The 14,778-nt window shown below is 42.5% G+C and overlaps 1 protein-coding gene across 3 annotated transcripts in view; it reads left to right on the top strand.

Annotated features, from left to right (window-relative positions):
• Positions 1–239: 239 nt before the first annotated feature.
• The window catches only part of LOC122794660, a 146,930-nt gene continuing 132,391 nt past the window's right edge, over positions 240–14,778 (top strand). For 2 of the 3 annotated variants that reach the window (XM_044063286.1, XR_006363671.1), the window contains exon 1: positions 240–404. The gene's annotated coding sequence lies outside the window, so the exon portion shown is untranslated. Of the gene's footprint in view, positions 405–1,398; positions 1,479–14,778 lie in introns of those variants that run through there. The other variant, XR_006363670.1, reaches the window with a different exon arrangement.

Below are 14,778 nucleotides of genomic sequence, written 5' to 3'. Positions count from 1 at the left end.
TCGACTCCATACTGGACCTTACATACAGTGTATATTGGAGTAACAGCTTCCTATACTTGTATGCAAACAGCTATTTAAAGGGGGGATCCCTTTACCATATAGATAACCTTATTTGGTAACTTGTTGAAGGGTATTGCCCTTTCAAGAGCTGTAGCTCATCTAGGAGACCTCATCCAATGAGGTGAGTGATACGCGATGATGTGGAAGGTTAGAGGGCGACGTCGCCCAAGAGGCTGATGGGAAATGGAGTTCTCAGTCACCAGACAACCACACTGCAACAGGCCAACATCTCGGAGATAAAATGGATTGCTTACCTCACATCCAGCTCACAAAACAGGGATCGAAGCCTCATTAAGAGACGGAAAAAGAACGGAGCTTCGTCGGAACTCACCCAGGACAATACAGTGAGAAAAAAAATCACTTTATCAGTTTTCAGGACATTCTTTAAATAATTTGAGAAACAGTGCTTTGGCATCTTTATTGTTTTTTGCTTCTTGGTTGGAGCCTTGGTAATTAAATACAAGCGTGTTAGGAAATCTCATTTGAAACTTGATGTTTTTTATGAGGTAACCACAGTATGGTGCTAACTTCCTTCTCTCTAGCTTAATCGAGGCTGGTAAATCTGGTGAAAAAGTGATCTTAGAATCATTCCATGTAACTGATTTTTTAGATCTAGCAGCATATAAAATTGATATGGTGTGTTGGTAGTTTAATATTTTCACATATACATTTCTGGGATGCATGTTAGAGTTAACAGGGACTTGCCTTAATGCTCTATGTGCTCTTTCTATCGTAATCTGCAAAGCCAGCTCTGGATTAGCAAGTAGAATGGAGAAGATTTCACTGATGCTTTCTACTAGAGACTTGTGAGGGATAGTTTCCAGTATTCCCCTTATAACAACGTTATTGCGTCTAGATCTAACCTCTAGATCTAACAGTTTTTATTGCATTTCTACATTTGTAGACCTGCTGGCATCTAGATCTTTTTGCAGTTGATCAATTTTAATTTCATTATTTGTGACCCTCACTTCAGTATCTGAAAGCCTAGATAGCAATATGTCCAGTGAATCCCCAAATGTTTTAAACTGTGAGGAAAAGTTTTGTATGGCCTCCTGTATGGGCTGCAGCGCTGTTTTCAAATCATCCAAGTTATTTGGGTCATTTTTATTTTTGGAAGTAGCAGAGTTGACTGAGGATTTAGACATTTCTAGTTGTTGCTGTTGTTGTTGTTGTTTACCAGTTCTGGCCCTTTTGGTATTCACTTCTTTCTCTGGAGATGAGATGGCAGAAAATTTTGCTTTAGTTGTTTGTAAGTCCATAGATTCTGATCGCTGAGACATACCAGATAACTTGTCCCTCGGTTGTCAAAGTATTTGATTACTGATATGCTTGTTTTAGAAGGAAGAAGCACCAAACAGACACACTGGATTCCTGGAGCACATGTATGCAGGACTACATAAGGCCCGGACTAATCCAAGGTAATCATTTGATTTTTAAAAGAGATCCATTCAATCTGGTCGAGACCCACACTCAGAATGTTAATCGCCAAACATATATAGATTTATTTCCGGGTATAGATGATTTCTTCACATGATATTAAGTTTGAGAATGATGAATTTTATGCAGAGCTGAGTTCTTACCCTGTTTACAGGACGGTAGCCATCTTGGAATCATCAACTTCAATACATCTTTAATATGTTTTCCTTCCCAGCCAGCTGTTAGTTGCAAAAATAGCTGCAGTAATAGCCTAAAAATCATCTGTAGTATCTTCAATGCCTGAATATCACTGAAGCACTATCCATAATCAGTCCAAATAGTCTGCAGTGCTTTCACTTAATTTTGTTTATAAGCCTATATTTTAGATAAATATGTCTTACTGGCCATATATCTTTTATTTTGTTGAATAATGTTTGCCTTTTCTCTGCCAACTCTACTCTTTCTTACTGATTCTAACCATCTGGCCTTTTCTAGCAACTGTTTCCTTATAACGTCTGGCAATATAGCTTTTAATAACTGATGTCTTCCCAAAGGGGTTCACAACATGTTGTTATAGTCTCACATTCTTCTTTGAACTTTATAGAATCCTCCCTTATTTTACTAAATTCTTAAGGTCTGTAGCTGACCAAGAATAGTGAACTCATTTAGATGCCCTTTATGCTCTTAACATATCTCTCAGCGAAGGATTAGTTCTTGAATCTCCTCTTCTGTTTTCATCATTTGTTTTCCAGTATACAAAGCAGGCACATTTGTTTTCATTTTTCCTGTTCCTTCTGTATATCTGAATAATTTTCCTCACCTCTGCTGTACTGTCTGGTATTCTTAGCAGGCCTTTTTGAATATTTGATATTGTCCTCACCACTATATTTTTTGCAGCCACCCTATTTTATATTTGCATGGCTTTTTCATCACACTTGCTCCCACAGAAGGTGTACCAGTTACCTCCCCTTGTGCTGAATATGTAGTTCCTGTACTGGACCCTGCAATTGCTAGTATAGGAGCTATGAAATGTGTTTGAAGCTCAGGTGAAGGGAGTACCTGTGCATGTGATTCTGGGTGATTGCTTTTTGCTTTTATTGCAGGATTAATGAATGGTGGTCTTGTAACTGCTAATCAATAGACATCATCTTCCCAGGAAATGTTTTCCTGTTCTTCCTTCTGTACTTTTTGCAAACTGTTTTGTGTTTTGAAACTACTGTCTGAAATTAAGGGGTTTGGTATTTCATTTTTTATTACAGATTTTTTGTTTTGCGCTTCTTGGCATACCTTTTCCTGTTTATTTAATTTTTCATTCAACGTATCCTTTGCATTTTGTAGCCCAGTGATAACATATTCTTGTCCTCATTTTGATGCTTCTTGATGTCAATCCAAAAGTGCAGTCCTTTGTGCCTGAAGGTACATTGTTGCCTGTAGACTCTAGTATTTCCCTAAGTTAGTAAAGCTCATCTAACTGAAATGTTCCTTATTTAGGAAGTTGCTTTTCTCTGTCATGCTTGGTATATCTTCCCAGTCTTTTATACATTTATAAGTTTTATCTATCTGCATACATAGTATCTGTGTAATAAGCTGGTATTCCCCTGCAAGTTATACTTTTTGATTTACCTCCTCCCATGATTATCAGCACAGTCACACAAAGGAGAGAGAAGATGGACACTTTGACCTTTAAAATTAAAGTAGAAAAAACATTTAATATGTACTGAACACCAGCTTAATCTGCCATTGCTGTAATTTACTTGTTAGCTTTCCCTAACTAGCAATCCTTGCAATACCAGTACCGTTATCTTCTATGCATCTGCAAAATAACTATATTTTGTGAGAAACAACAATTCTCTTTTAGTTTTAGTTTTCTCTCTCTGTAGACAGTTATTTATTGCTTTATTCAAAAGCAACCAGCAGGGGGAGTTCTGACCCCATACCTTGTAAATAGGCATAGACGTATTAGTTGAATGCTATCTCTACCCTGTCCTTTTGCTTAATATTTTGATAGGGCAATATAACAAGAAAGTGTACGTAATTGGGTCACATTTATACTGAACAGTCCATCATTGAGTCGATACTAATGTGCAATGCAAATCACATCAGTGGGGCAGTGCTCGTTTCCCGTACAAGGGGCGTGGAAAAGTACATATAAATGTGCAGCCATTATGTGCATCTGCTTCATGCCAATGGGGCATGTCCCTAGTGTAACACATATCAGGAGCAGGTTTGAAGTAAATCACTGCATCTGTTCATGAGCAGGAGTACAATACCAACAGTATGTAGCCAAATAATCAGCAAATTGATGCAAGTATTACTAATCACTAGCTGAACTATCATGTGAATGTCTTAATTGTTAAAACAGTAATAATTCTGTACATATATTCCACCCAATATCCTATCAGTAGCACCTGGTAAAGCTTGGTCCGGGAGCAAACAAGTATTTGTCACATTTATAAACAAAACATATAAGCATGAAAATGGTTTGCACATTATACATATAAAACTCTTCCACATATATGTATAAAAAACAAATAAGGAGCTTGCATGTATGTATGACAGCAGTTCGCTGTGCAAAGAGGACATGAGCGAACCACGCAGGAAATGTAATCTGGACTTGAGACTGAAAAAGGGTACCCAAAAACCAGTGGCACTAAGTGTTTTATCCAACAAATAGATTTCAAAAGTAGTGATATCAAAAAATGAAATATAAAATAGGAAGTTCAAAGTCTGTCTTATACTCATTAGTAGTAAATGTGATTGGTGTAGCAGTGTCAGAGAATGTTTTGATAGGTGTAATGAAAAATGATGCTTGTTATGATTGGTGTATATGGATAAGGCATTTACATATTTTTGAAAAGTGGAAATGTACCTCTCAGTTGTATACCAGTATGAACAAAATACATAATCCCCAGGATTCAGGAAGCTTTGCACGGCATGCAGGAATAGTGCAAGAGCTGCTGCAGGTAATATGGCTGCTGTGAGATCCAGGAATAAGCTCCCAGGATATGCACGAGCACTCTTGCCCTATTCCTGCATGGACACAGCCCCTGTATGCTAATTACCTCATTTGCTGGTGAAAAACGTGCAAATGAGGTGAATTAGAGATCCAGGAAGCAGGCAGACGTCCATGCAGGAATTGTATAGACTGCAGAAATGTATTCAGCCAGTAGCTGAATACATTTCTGCAAACTACAAAACGGAGGCATAACATCTCATACAAATGCATGTATTAGAAGGGTTAGGCATGCCAAAGGCCAAATATATGGCCATAGGCATGAAAAATAATTTCAAAATTTTAAAAATTAACTTTTTTTTGTTGGCCTATTTCAGACGTTTAAGTGCAGGGCAGCTTACGAGATCAGCCCAAAACTAATAATAAAAGCTAGAAATAAGCTTTTAAACCAAAATCATAATTTTGCCATAATAGTCAATAGCATGCATAACACAACAAGACCATGGAATAGTGGTTGCTAAGGAGGAAGGCTGAGTGTCGGATTTGTAACCATGCTTTAGCAGTCAGTCCTATGCAAATGAGGGCAATTATACTGAATCACAGATTTCCCCTCAGTGCTAGCTTGCACCCAGCCATGTAGGTGCAGTAAGACCACATTGTAAGCCTAAGAACTAGATGACTTCATAAGGGGGTGTGTCGTGCATGCTGTAAGCTTATTGGATCTCTGTGGCCTGTGTTTGCCCTTGGCTAAGCACAGCTAAGGAAGGGGGTGTGTCTGAAGCTGCCTAGCAGTCTTTACATTGCCTAAATGGGTGTGTGCACTGTGCACCAGATTTTAAACAAAAAAAAAAACAGGAAATACCAGCTCTGTTTACATCTGAGCACTGGGTTTGTGAGGCATGCCTCGGGGCTTAAACAGGAAGACAATGGGAAGGGAAAACAGCAGTAGGAAAGCAATGGGAAGGGAAAACAGCACTAGGAAGGTAATCAGGAAGAACTAGCATAGCTGGCAGGTGAAATCTATCAGAATCAGCTAATTACACAGGCAGCAGACCAGCCTAACACACTACTATAAACTGTGAAACACCTTTCCCACAAACTCTACACCACTGGTGTACACAAACGGGGAAATTTTACCTAACAAAAGCAACAAAATGATAAGGGCTGCTTTCACTCTCATAAATCAACATGTGGAAGAGGCTGAGGGTGGTGAGGATGACAATGTTGATGACTAACCCACAGTGAGGAGAGGGAGAAGGGTGTACAGACCCAGGGTAACCTACAAGGGGCTACATGAGCTGTAGATAGTGGAGAGGTATAGGGTGGACAGGGACCTCCTACAGCAAATTGTTCAGCTGTGCCGACCACACCTCACACACAGAACCAGCAGACGGGAACCCATCCCAGTGGATAGCAAGGTATGTGTAGGCTTAGGAATACTAGCCACAGGTACCTTCCAAAGGCCAACTGGGGATATTATAGGGATCTCACAGGCATCAGCATCCAGGGTACTCCACCAGTTTGTGGATGCCATGTCAGCACATGCCGGTGAGCACATATATTTTCACAACACCTGTGAAGCGTTGACCAGCAATATGCTTCTCTTCCATCAAATAGCAGAATACCCTGAGGTAGTGGGTGCTATAGACTGCACGCACATAACACATCAAAGCACCATCCGGTGAGCGGGTTAGGGTCTACATAAACTGCAAGGGCTTCCCCTCCATCAACTGCCAGGTTGTGTGCGATGCCCAGGGCATTTTAATGAATGTGTGTGCAGGTAGCCCTGGAAGCTATCATGACTCCCACATCTGGCATATGACACAGCTGTACCAAAGATTTGCCAATCAGGACATCCCATATGGCCACCTAGTGGGAGATGCTGGTTACTCACTGGAGCCGTAGCAGATGACACTCATCAGAAATGTACACACACCCGAACAAAAACTCCATAATGCGGCACACACACAGACCAGAATCATAATAGAGCATGTGTTTGGGATGCTCAAGTCATGGTTCTGGTGCCTGGACATATCCGGTGGAGCCTTTGCAGTACTCTCCAGCTACATGTACCCAAATTGTCATTGTATGTGCCATGTTACACAATATGATCATGTGGAAACAGCTGCAGCAGGAACAGCATGGGGCAGGGCCACACAGCTCCTCACCATTGCCAAGGCCAGCACAGGCACAGGGTGACTTGGAGGAGGAACAACCTGAGCCTGCCCCTGTAGGCAGAAGGAGGTGTGGCCAGTATTCCCAGGCTTTGGCAAAGAGGCAACTCATAGCACATACACTGACATGGTAGGAACCCAGGGAATGACACCTCTCTCTGACAAACACATACAGTAAAAGGGATGCCAAACATGACACTACCTGTGCTTAACCATTTATAGGGAGTGTACTATGCGCATCTGACATAGTCAGCCCTCCAGCCCCATCCTCAATACTGGCACAGGCACAAGGTAAGTCACTCTCACTATCAATTGCTAAATGGAATAGTATATTCTGCTACTTGTATCTATGGTACAGATATGAGCATGCAAGGGAATTGGGTGGCTGAATGGGATGGCAGCAGATAGTAGGCACCTATATGGGTGGCATGAAATCCATAACAAATACTGGTGTCAATAAAGTAGGCAGTACTAGAGAAGGTGACAAATCCCACTGCAGGACATGTGGTGGGCCAAATGTGTGTCCATAGGACACACACATATGCATGTCAGTGAGGCTGACATACCCAACAACAGTCTTAGCCAGCAAGACAGGTGCAGATGACCACAAAGAAAGGCTGTGCTAAGGCCTCCAATTGATGGCAATGGAGAACAGCCCTCCCCAGACCTACACAGACAGATAGCAGGCAGTGGGATGTTAGTTCTAAAGGGTAAGAAATCTGAAAATGAAATGTAGGTCAATAAAATCTAAGATCTGTACAACACTGATATGCCTCTAGTCTACATGATAGGTCAGAATACAGAGTGAAATGAAAGCCAACAAAGTACCTGAAATACCAGTCCAGTCATAGCAAATGTTTACAGTTGTCAAGTGTGCCCCCCAATCCTATGTAGAAATGTAGTAACATGTACGTGTGAGTATAATAATAGTGGAGTACAGATTACCTGAGCTGGCCAAATTAGCAGGATAGATTGTTGCACGTGTACAATATGCAGGGCTCTGTGTGTTAGGTTGTTGTATGTTGTATATTGTGTGAAAGTGGTCAGCATGTAAACATGGAGGGTTGTGTCTCGGTGGCCACTGGCCAGTACTGTTGATGACAGGGCCAAGTTCTAACAACTGCAGTGCCAAACACAATGCATCCCAGCAAGACCTAATCCAGTAGTAATCCATACTAATTGTTTGGATGTAATATATGTCACCATCTGAAAGATGGACATGGCATGAATGTGGGCCCAGACATACACACAGTACACAGGTGGAAGTACCCTAGACAGAGAGTGTATAAAATGTTACTGTCAAATGGACACACCTTTGGAATTGTACATACAGGTTAATAGCACATTAGTTGTCTGTGTAGTATGGAATACTGATGTAGTCTGGCCAAACACTGGCAGACTACAAAAGGCACAGTTATGAAGTCTGATGTCCCCTCAAACGCCATCATAAGGGGAATGCCCCGTGTATATCTGTGAGTCAGCTGCAAGTAGCTTCCATAGCACACAGCTCACCCCACCATCAGCCACAGGTACCTCGCAGCCCTGCTGTTGGGAATGAGTACAATATGACCCCCACTTCTGTATGGGAATACCCACAGAATGCAGCATGCTGAAGAGATGTCCCATGCAGGTGTGTCCCCAGCTGTAAGCAGCACCCTGCCAGCATCCACACCAATGGATTAATAAGGACAGAAACCATCACCATTAACATCTTGCACACCCACCCTGTCACCCCAGGGAAATACAGTGGCTTGCAGCCTGGGACTGTGGGAGTGACAATGCACTGACCCTCATCACTACCAAGTGTCCTACAATCCTCTGTCAAAGGCCTGTGTCTCATCTGTACTGCCACTGTATGTTATCTCATGGAGTCCCAAATAATGACATACCACAGTCCACAGAACACAAATGCAAGGCCATGTCAACAAATCCCAGTAGCATGCCCACCGTGCCCTACTGCATAAACTGTGGACCAACCCCTAAATACTGTTGGGATGAAGGGGTAACTATAGGGATACTTATCAGATATTACTTGCATGATGTTAGGAAGAGGATAGAATAACAGATGGGGTAATAGCATGGACACCATTGAGTGTCTGAATTCTGAAACTGTGATGTGTGCCCATACTGTCCCTGCCTGCAAACACAGGAATGGGTGACTACAAACCTGCTTGTAAACCACAATGTGAAGGGGTAATGACCAGGTAAATGAGCCCTGCTTCTGGGTAACCTGTGTGGATCTGTACAGCTGAGAGGTATGGCCAAAGCAGGATATGGCCATTCTGTCATGTTGATAGATTTACAAGCATGGGATCCACAGCCACCATAGTACCAAGGTGCTAAACCATTTACACAGACCCATCAGCAAGTGTCTGCAGCTCCCCCTCCAGAATGGCATGATTGTGCAAGAATATGTAGGCTGCAGACCACAATACTGGACACAGCTTCATGAATCTTGTATTCCCCAGGAAATTACTGCGAGCAAATACGTACATCTGTCAGTAGTTGATGACATAATACATCACAGCGTAAAACAGTGCATATATCTGAATATCTCTGTTAACACCAAAACCATGTAGCAGAATCAGCACAGACACAATTTTGCCTAGTGTGACCCCATATTGTCAACCTATCTACAGATATCCTGCAGAAACAGTTTGCTAGCTGTAGGTGTAGAACACAAATGTGTGCATTGGAGTACAACCTACCTAGAATGGATTCACACATTCAGTACAGAAGGTCATGCTGGGCATGCTCCCACACTTAGAGAAATGAAGCCCATGTCTGATAACTAAATACAGAAGGGTCATACTGGGCATGCTCCCACACTTACAGAAATGAAGCCCATGTCTGGCAACAACAGTATACTATACATATCTGTCAGTCGCAGATGTCTGTGCACATACTCCACATTGCATACCAGTTGTGCTTTACACACACACTGGACAGGAATGCACACATATATCCAGGGACAACACACTATAATAGGTCAAACATAGATGTAGATTCATATATTAGTACTAGGCGAACTGCCCTTGTGGGCCATTTTAAGCCTAGCCAATTACCGCATGTGAGACTCAAACTCTGCACCTTGTGTCTGCAATGTAAACACCTTAACCATTATGCCATCCTCCCACCCGTAGGAGGCTTTGCCAATGGTCTGGCTGGACATGGAGTAGCTCAGTTTCCATGTTTTTCTTTTTCTATGTAGCTTGGAGGCTGGTGGGCCTAGTGAGCAGAAGGGTGTCTGACTTTATCTTTATGTGGGGAAGAGAGAGACAGACCATGACAAAGAGCCTCCCATCACGAGTCCTGTCTCACCCACCACACATCCAGTGGACCAGTATCACAAGATGTGCCAGTGTCTATCACTGTAGACATTTGCTTCTGGTAGCCCTCAGTCCTATGGGGTCTGTGGTGCTTGCGATAACTGTGTAACATGACAGTAGAAGTCATTATTCATCTAGCAGTTGTATACAAATTCCTGTCAAATGTAAAGTTGTGTGTGTGTTTCCAGCGGAATGGTTGATGGCCCATTCACACACACTGCATTCCCCATTATTCTAGTTTAGCAAGCCTGCTGATGTCAGTCACCTTGAAATACCCATTTGGACAAGGATCATTTCTGTAAGCTCTGTGGCATGTGCAATAACTGTGTGATGCTATAGTGTGATGTACTAGTTAGGTAGGAGTTCTAATCCCAGACTTGGAACTGTGAAACTCTGTGTGCATAGGGATCAATGCTTTTGAGGCCATTCACAGTCACTTCACCTCCCATTACCCTACTTTAGCAAGCCTGCTGATGTCAGTCCCCTTGAAATACCTCCTTGGACAAAATTCAGCCCTGTAAGCTCTATGATGTATGCAATAACTGTGTAATGGTATAGTGTGATGTACTAGTTAGGTAGGAGTTCTAATCCTAGACATGGCAACTGTGCAACTCTGTGTGTGTTTGTGTGTGTGTGTGTGTGTGTGTGTGTGTGTGTGTGTGTGTGTGTGTGTGTGTGTGTGTGTGTGTGTGTGTGTGTGCAGGGATCAGTGCTTTTGAGGCCATTCACAGTCATTACACCTCCCATTCCCTTACATTAGCAAGGCTGCTGATGTCATTCACCTTCAAAAACAACTTTGGGGAAGGGCTAGCCCTCCCAAGTTCCGTTGCATGTGTTATAACTGCATAATATTGTAGTGAGATGTACTAATTAGGTAGGAGTTCTAATTCCAGACATGGCAACTGTGAAACTGTGTGTGTAGGGATCAATGCCTTTGAGGCCATTAAGTCACTACACCCCCATTGCCTTACGTTACCAAGGTTGCTGATGTGATTCACCTTGAAAAACAACTTTGGAAAAGAGCTAGCCCTATAAGCTCCATGGTGCATGCTATAACTGCATAATGCTGTAGTGTGATGTACTAGTTAGGTAGGAGTTCTAATTCCAAACATGGCAACTGTGAAACTCTGTGTGTGTGTGTGTGTGTGTGTGTGTGTGTGTGTGTGTGTGTGTGTGTGTGTGTGTGTGTGTGTGTGTGTATATATATATATATATAGAGAGAGAGTAATGCTTTTAAGGCCAGTCACTACACCTCACATTAGCCTACTTTAGTAAGGCTGTTGATGTCATCTACCTTGAAATATACCTTTGGAGAAGGGCTAGACCTATAAGCTCAGTGGTGCATGCCATAAATGCAGAGCAATGGAGTAGCAGTAACTACACAGCTATGGGTTTGAATCCCATCTGTGGCAAGTATTTGTGTGTACCTCAAAGTTTTTGTCCCTATTTACAGCGAGTACACATGACAGTGCCTGACTTTAGCAGTCCTGCAGATATCACCCACCTTATAAGTATCTGTTGCGAAGGCTATACCATGTCAGGTCAGTGGTGCATGTGGTAAATGTGTAACATAATGGTCCATAAAGGTTGTTAGATAGAGGTTTGAACCTCACCGATGGCAAATGTAAATGTGTGATTAGGGTGAAATTAATTTTGGGATCTCTCACCCACTACATCACCCAATGCCAGAATTTACAAGGGTTGTTGATGTTCCTCACCTTAGAAGTACCTTGGGACAACATCCATCCAATACGCTCCATGGCATGTGTGATAAATGAAGTACGCTGTAGTAGCAATACATAGCTAGGTAGGGGGTTGAATCTCAGTACTGGCAAGTGTGTGTGTGTTTGTCATCAGTATCCTGTGTGGAGGTTGCTGTGATTGTGTAATAACAGGATTCATTATGGGTTGGGTTTTGCTAAATTATTATATTGAGGACCTACTATATGTCACAATGTCCAACTTACAAGGACAACAGATGTAAAACAGCAGAGAGACTGGTGTAGAAAATCCATAGCCCTACATGTGACATTATGGACTGGTGAACAATATAGGCAGCCTTTGTATTATCCAGAGAACACTCTCCACCCATGTCTCATACACAAACATACTTGGCTAGGCAACAGCCACTATATTGGTAGTTTCCTGCATATTGCCCACAGATAGTAACCACGGTGAGATTGCAGTGGACTACATGCCTGTCCACCACAACACTGCCATCAGAATGTACTGTGATGTGTAACATTTCCTGACTGTGTGCTATCCAGCAAGTAAAAGGACATGGCACCCTGGTCCATCCCTACAATAGACAAATAATTGCTTACAGTGGTTCTTTGTTATGTTCCTCACTGGACATCTGCAACAACTGTAGAGTCTGCAAATGTAACCCACAAATGGAATACCATGCCCTTTACACATGCCTTTTATGGACAGATGCCACTAACTCCACTGCATACTTGCATCATGCTGTCAATGTAGGCACAGGCACAACCTCAGTTCCATAGCCAGTTCTCACCACATGAGGTCAGGAATGCCACATCAGATGATAAAAATCTGTCCACACAACATGTCCCAGAGACCCCAGGTACATTTCCATGCATCACAGAACATGCATGTGGGACATGTGCACAATCCAGACACTGTCCATGTTGTGGAATATAGATTAAATACATGGCAAGCATTGCACAGCACTGGCCACCCACAATAGTAACCCAGATGAGTGGATGGTGAATACAATACCCACCTGTGTGGGCCAATCCAGGGACTACACCTCTGAGCCACACTGGAGACTACTGTCATGTGGCCTGCTGATGCCAAGGTATACCCTTTGCCTAGCCTTGTATAGCCTGCTGGCAGAGTCAACTATTACACACCTGTGAAGCAATGAACCCATGCATATCAGTACTGGCAAATGTGTGTGTAGATTAATGATTTTGAAGCCATTCATGCTCACTACACCTCCCGTTGCCCTACTGTAGCATGCCTTCTGATGTCAGTCACCTTGAAATAACCCTTTGGCCATATATCAGCCTGATAAGCTCTGCGGCGCAGGTGATACCTGTGTAATACTGTAGTGTAGTGGATTAGTACACAATATATACAACCATCATAATGCCCAGATACCACTCTCCACCCATGGATCATACACAAACATACATAGCTCTTATTCTCCTACTCCCTTCCTTTCTTACTTTGTCTTTGTCGCTCTCGCTCCCTCTCTGGTCACTCCCTCTCTGGTGGATGTGGAAAAGTACACCTGCTTTGCTTAGGCAGCAGCTTGTGTTTTGTAAGTGATGCTCATGATCAGCTGATGGCATGTGCACGAATTGCAGTCCCCCACTAACTGATTGCATGTGGAAGAGCTGTGATATCATTCCTATAGCCAGTTGGATGGAAACACACTCCTATAACTAAGCACTTCATGTGGGTGTTGGCCCTTTTCATTCACTGTGAGCAGGACTTCATGTGGGTGTTTGACAGACAGCATCACAGAGGGTAGTTGGATATACCTCTTACAACATACACTGCGGAGACAGGCCAAGAAACAGGAGGGGGATGTTCCAGACATGAGGACAGAATGTAAGTATTGCTGTTCTACATTTGAAGTAATGTTGGTTTAATAGGGTTTGTGTGGATATGGCTGTTCTACATGATTTAGTAATTGTCATGACAGTGTTATGTGGTTGGGGAAACTCTCACCTGTGGGGCTATCTGCAGACTGGCCTGTGTTTGGAGTCTTACATGTGTTGTGTTATTCACACATGTACTATCTTTAGAAATGCAGTAGCGTACTCTGAGGATTGCAGTCAGTACATGGTGACAACCATGTAAGTTACTGACTTTATATCCCTCAGTAGACATATGTCTCAACAAACCCTGTTACACCAGTAAATGTATGGGTTTATCACAGCAACATGTCAATATTGGCCCTGTGTTAGTGCCTCTAGCCAGAACTCTTTCAACCAATGTACATATGTCATGCAGTAAGAGGTGCATATGTTCAGTACATCATTATTTACTGACGTTATACCTGATAAGCCAGTGAGATATCAGACTGCTGAACATGTTATGTATAGTAGGTCATATATTTGAGGACAAAACCTGGACATTTTGTTGTAGTGTGTACAGTAGTGAGGTCTGTGTACTTATGGTGATTGTCAACAATGTGTAATGTGAATATGTACCTTGGCCTGTGTACAGACTATGGTAGATGTCATTGTTCTTGGTCCTGTTCTATGTGATGTTGAATGCTGCTGCAGTGTAAGGTACCCTATCGGCGTACATGTTTGTCGGGCCAGACCGACACATGTCCCATACCACAGTCAGGCATCGGAATACACTGTGTATTGGCCCAGTATATGTAGGGTTAGTGTGTGAGTGGCACATATGAGGTTGGTGTTGTTCACACAGTCCATATACTGTAATATACGCTTACCATATGTAACTGTGGCTGTATTCAGATTGGTTGTCGGTATGCACTTTCACACAGGTGTCTGTTACTCCGTGCTGTTACATGCCTGTAGAGCCTGATACATGTGTATTCCCCCAGAAGAAATATAGGCCAGTGTTGTGGCAGTCTGCCTGTAGTTTGCACAGTGCTTTGTGATATGCCTAGCAGCTCAGCGTATTTACCCAGTGTGATGCTATGTCCAGATATTTGTCAGATGTATTGTTGCCGGGCCACCATAACTGTTGTGTATTTCTAAAAACCACACAAAAAGTTCACTCTGGAAGTCCAAATGAGGGTATGAGACCACAAATATAAACCAAATAAAAACTTGGTAATCCAGACAGTTCTGTTTTGAACTATACAAAATGTAACCACAGGAAAGGTTAAAAACTGATA

The sequence above is a fragment of the Protopterus annectens genome, chromosome 1.part0 (genome assembly GCF_019279795.1).
Source record: "Protopterus annectens isolate FY-2018-M chromosome 1.part0, PAN1.0, whole genome shotgun sequence".
Taxonomy (NCBI): Eukaryota; Metazoa; Chordata; order Ceratodontiformes; family Protopteridae; genus Protopterus; species Protopterus annectens.
Note: the sequence above shows the minus strand (reverse complement) of the source record. Positions and strands in the feature narration are given on the sequence as shown.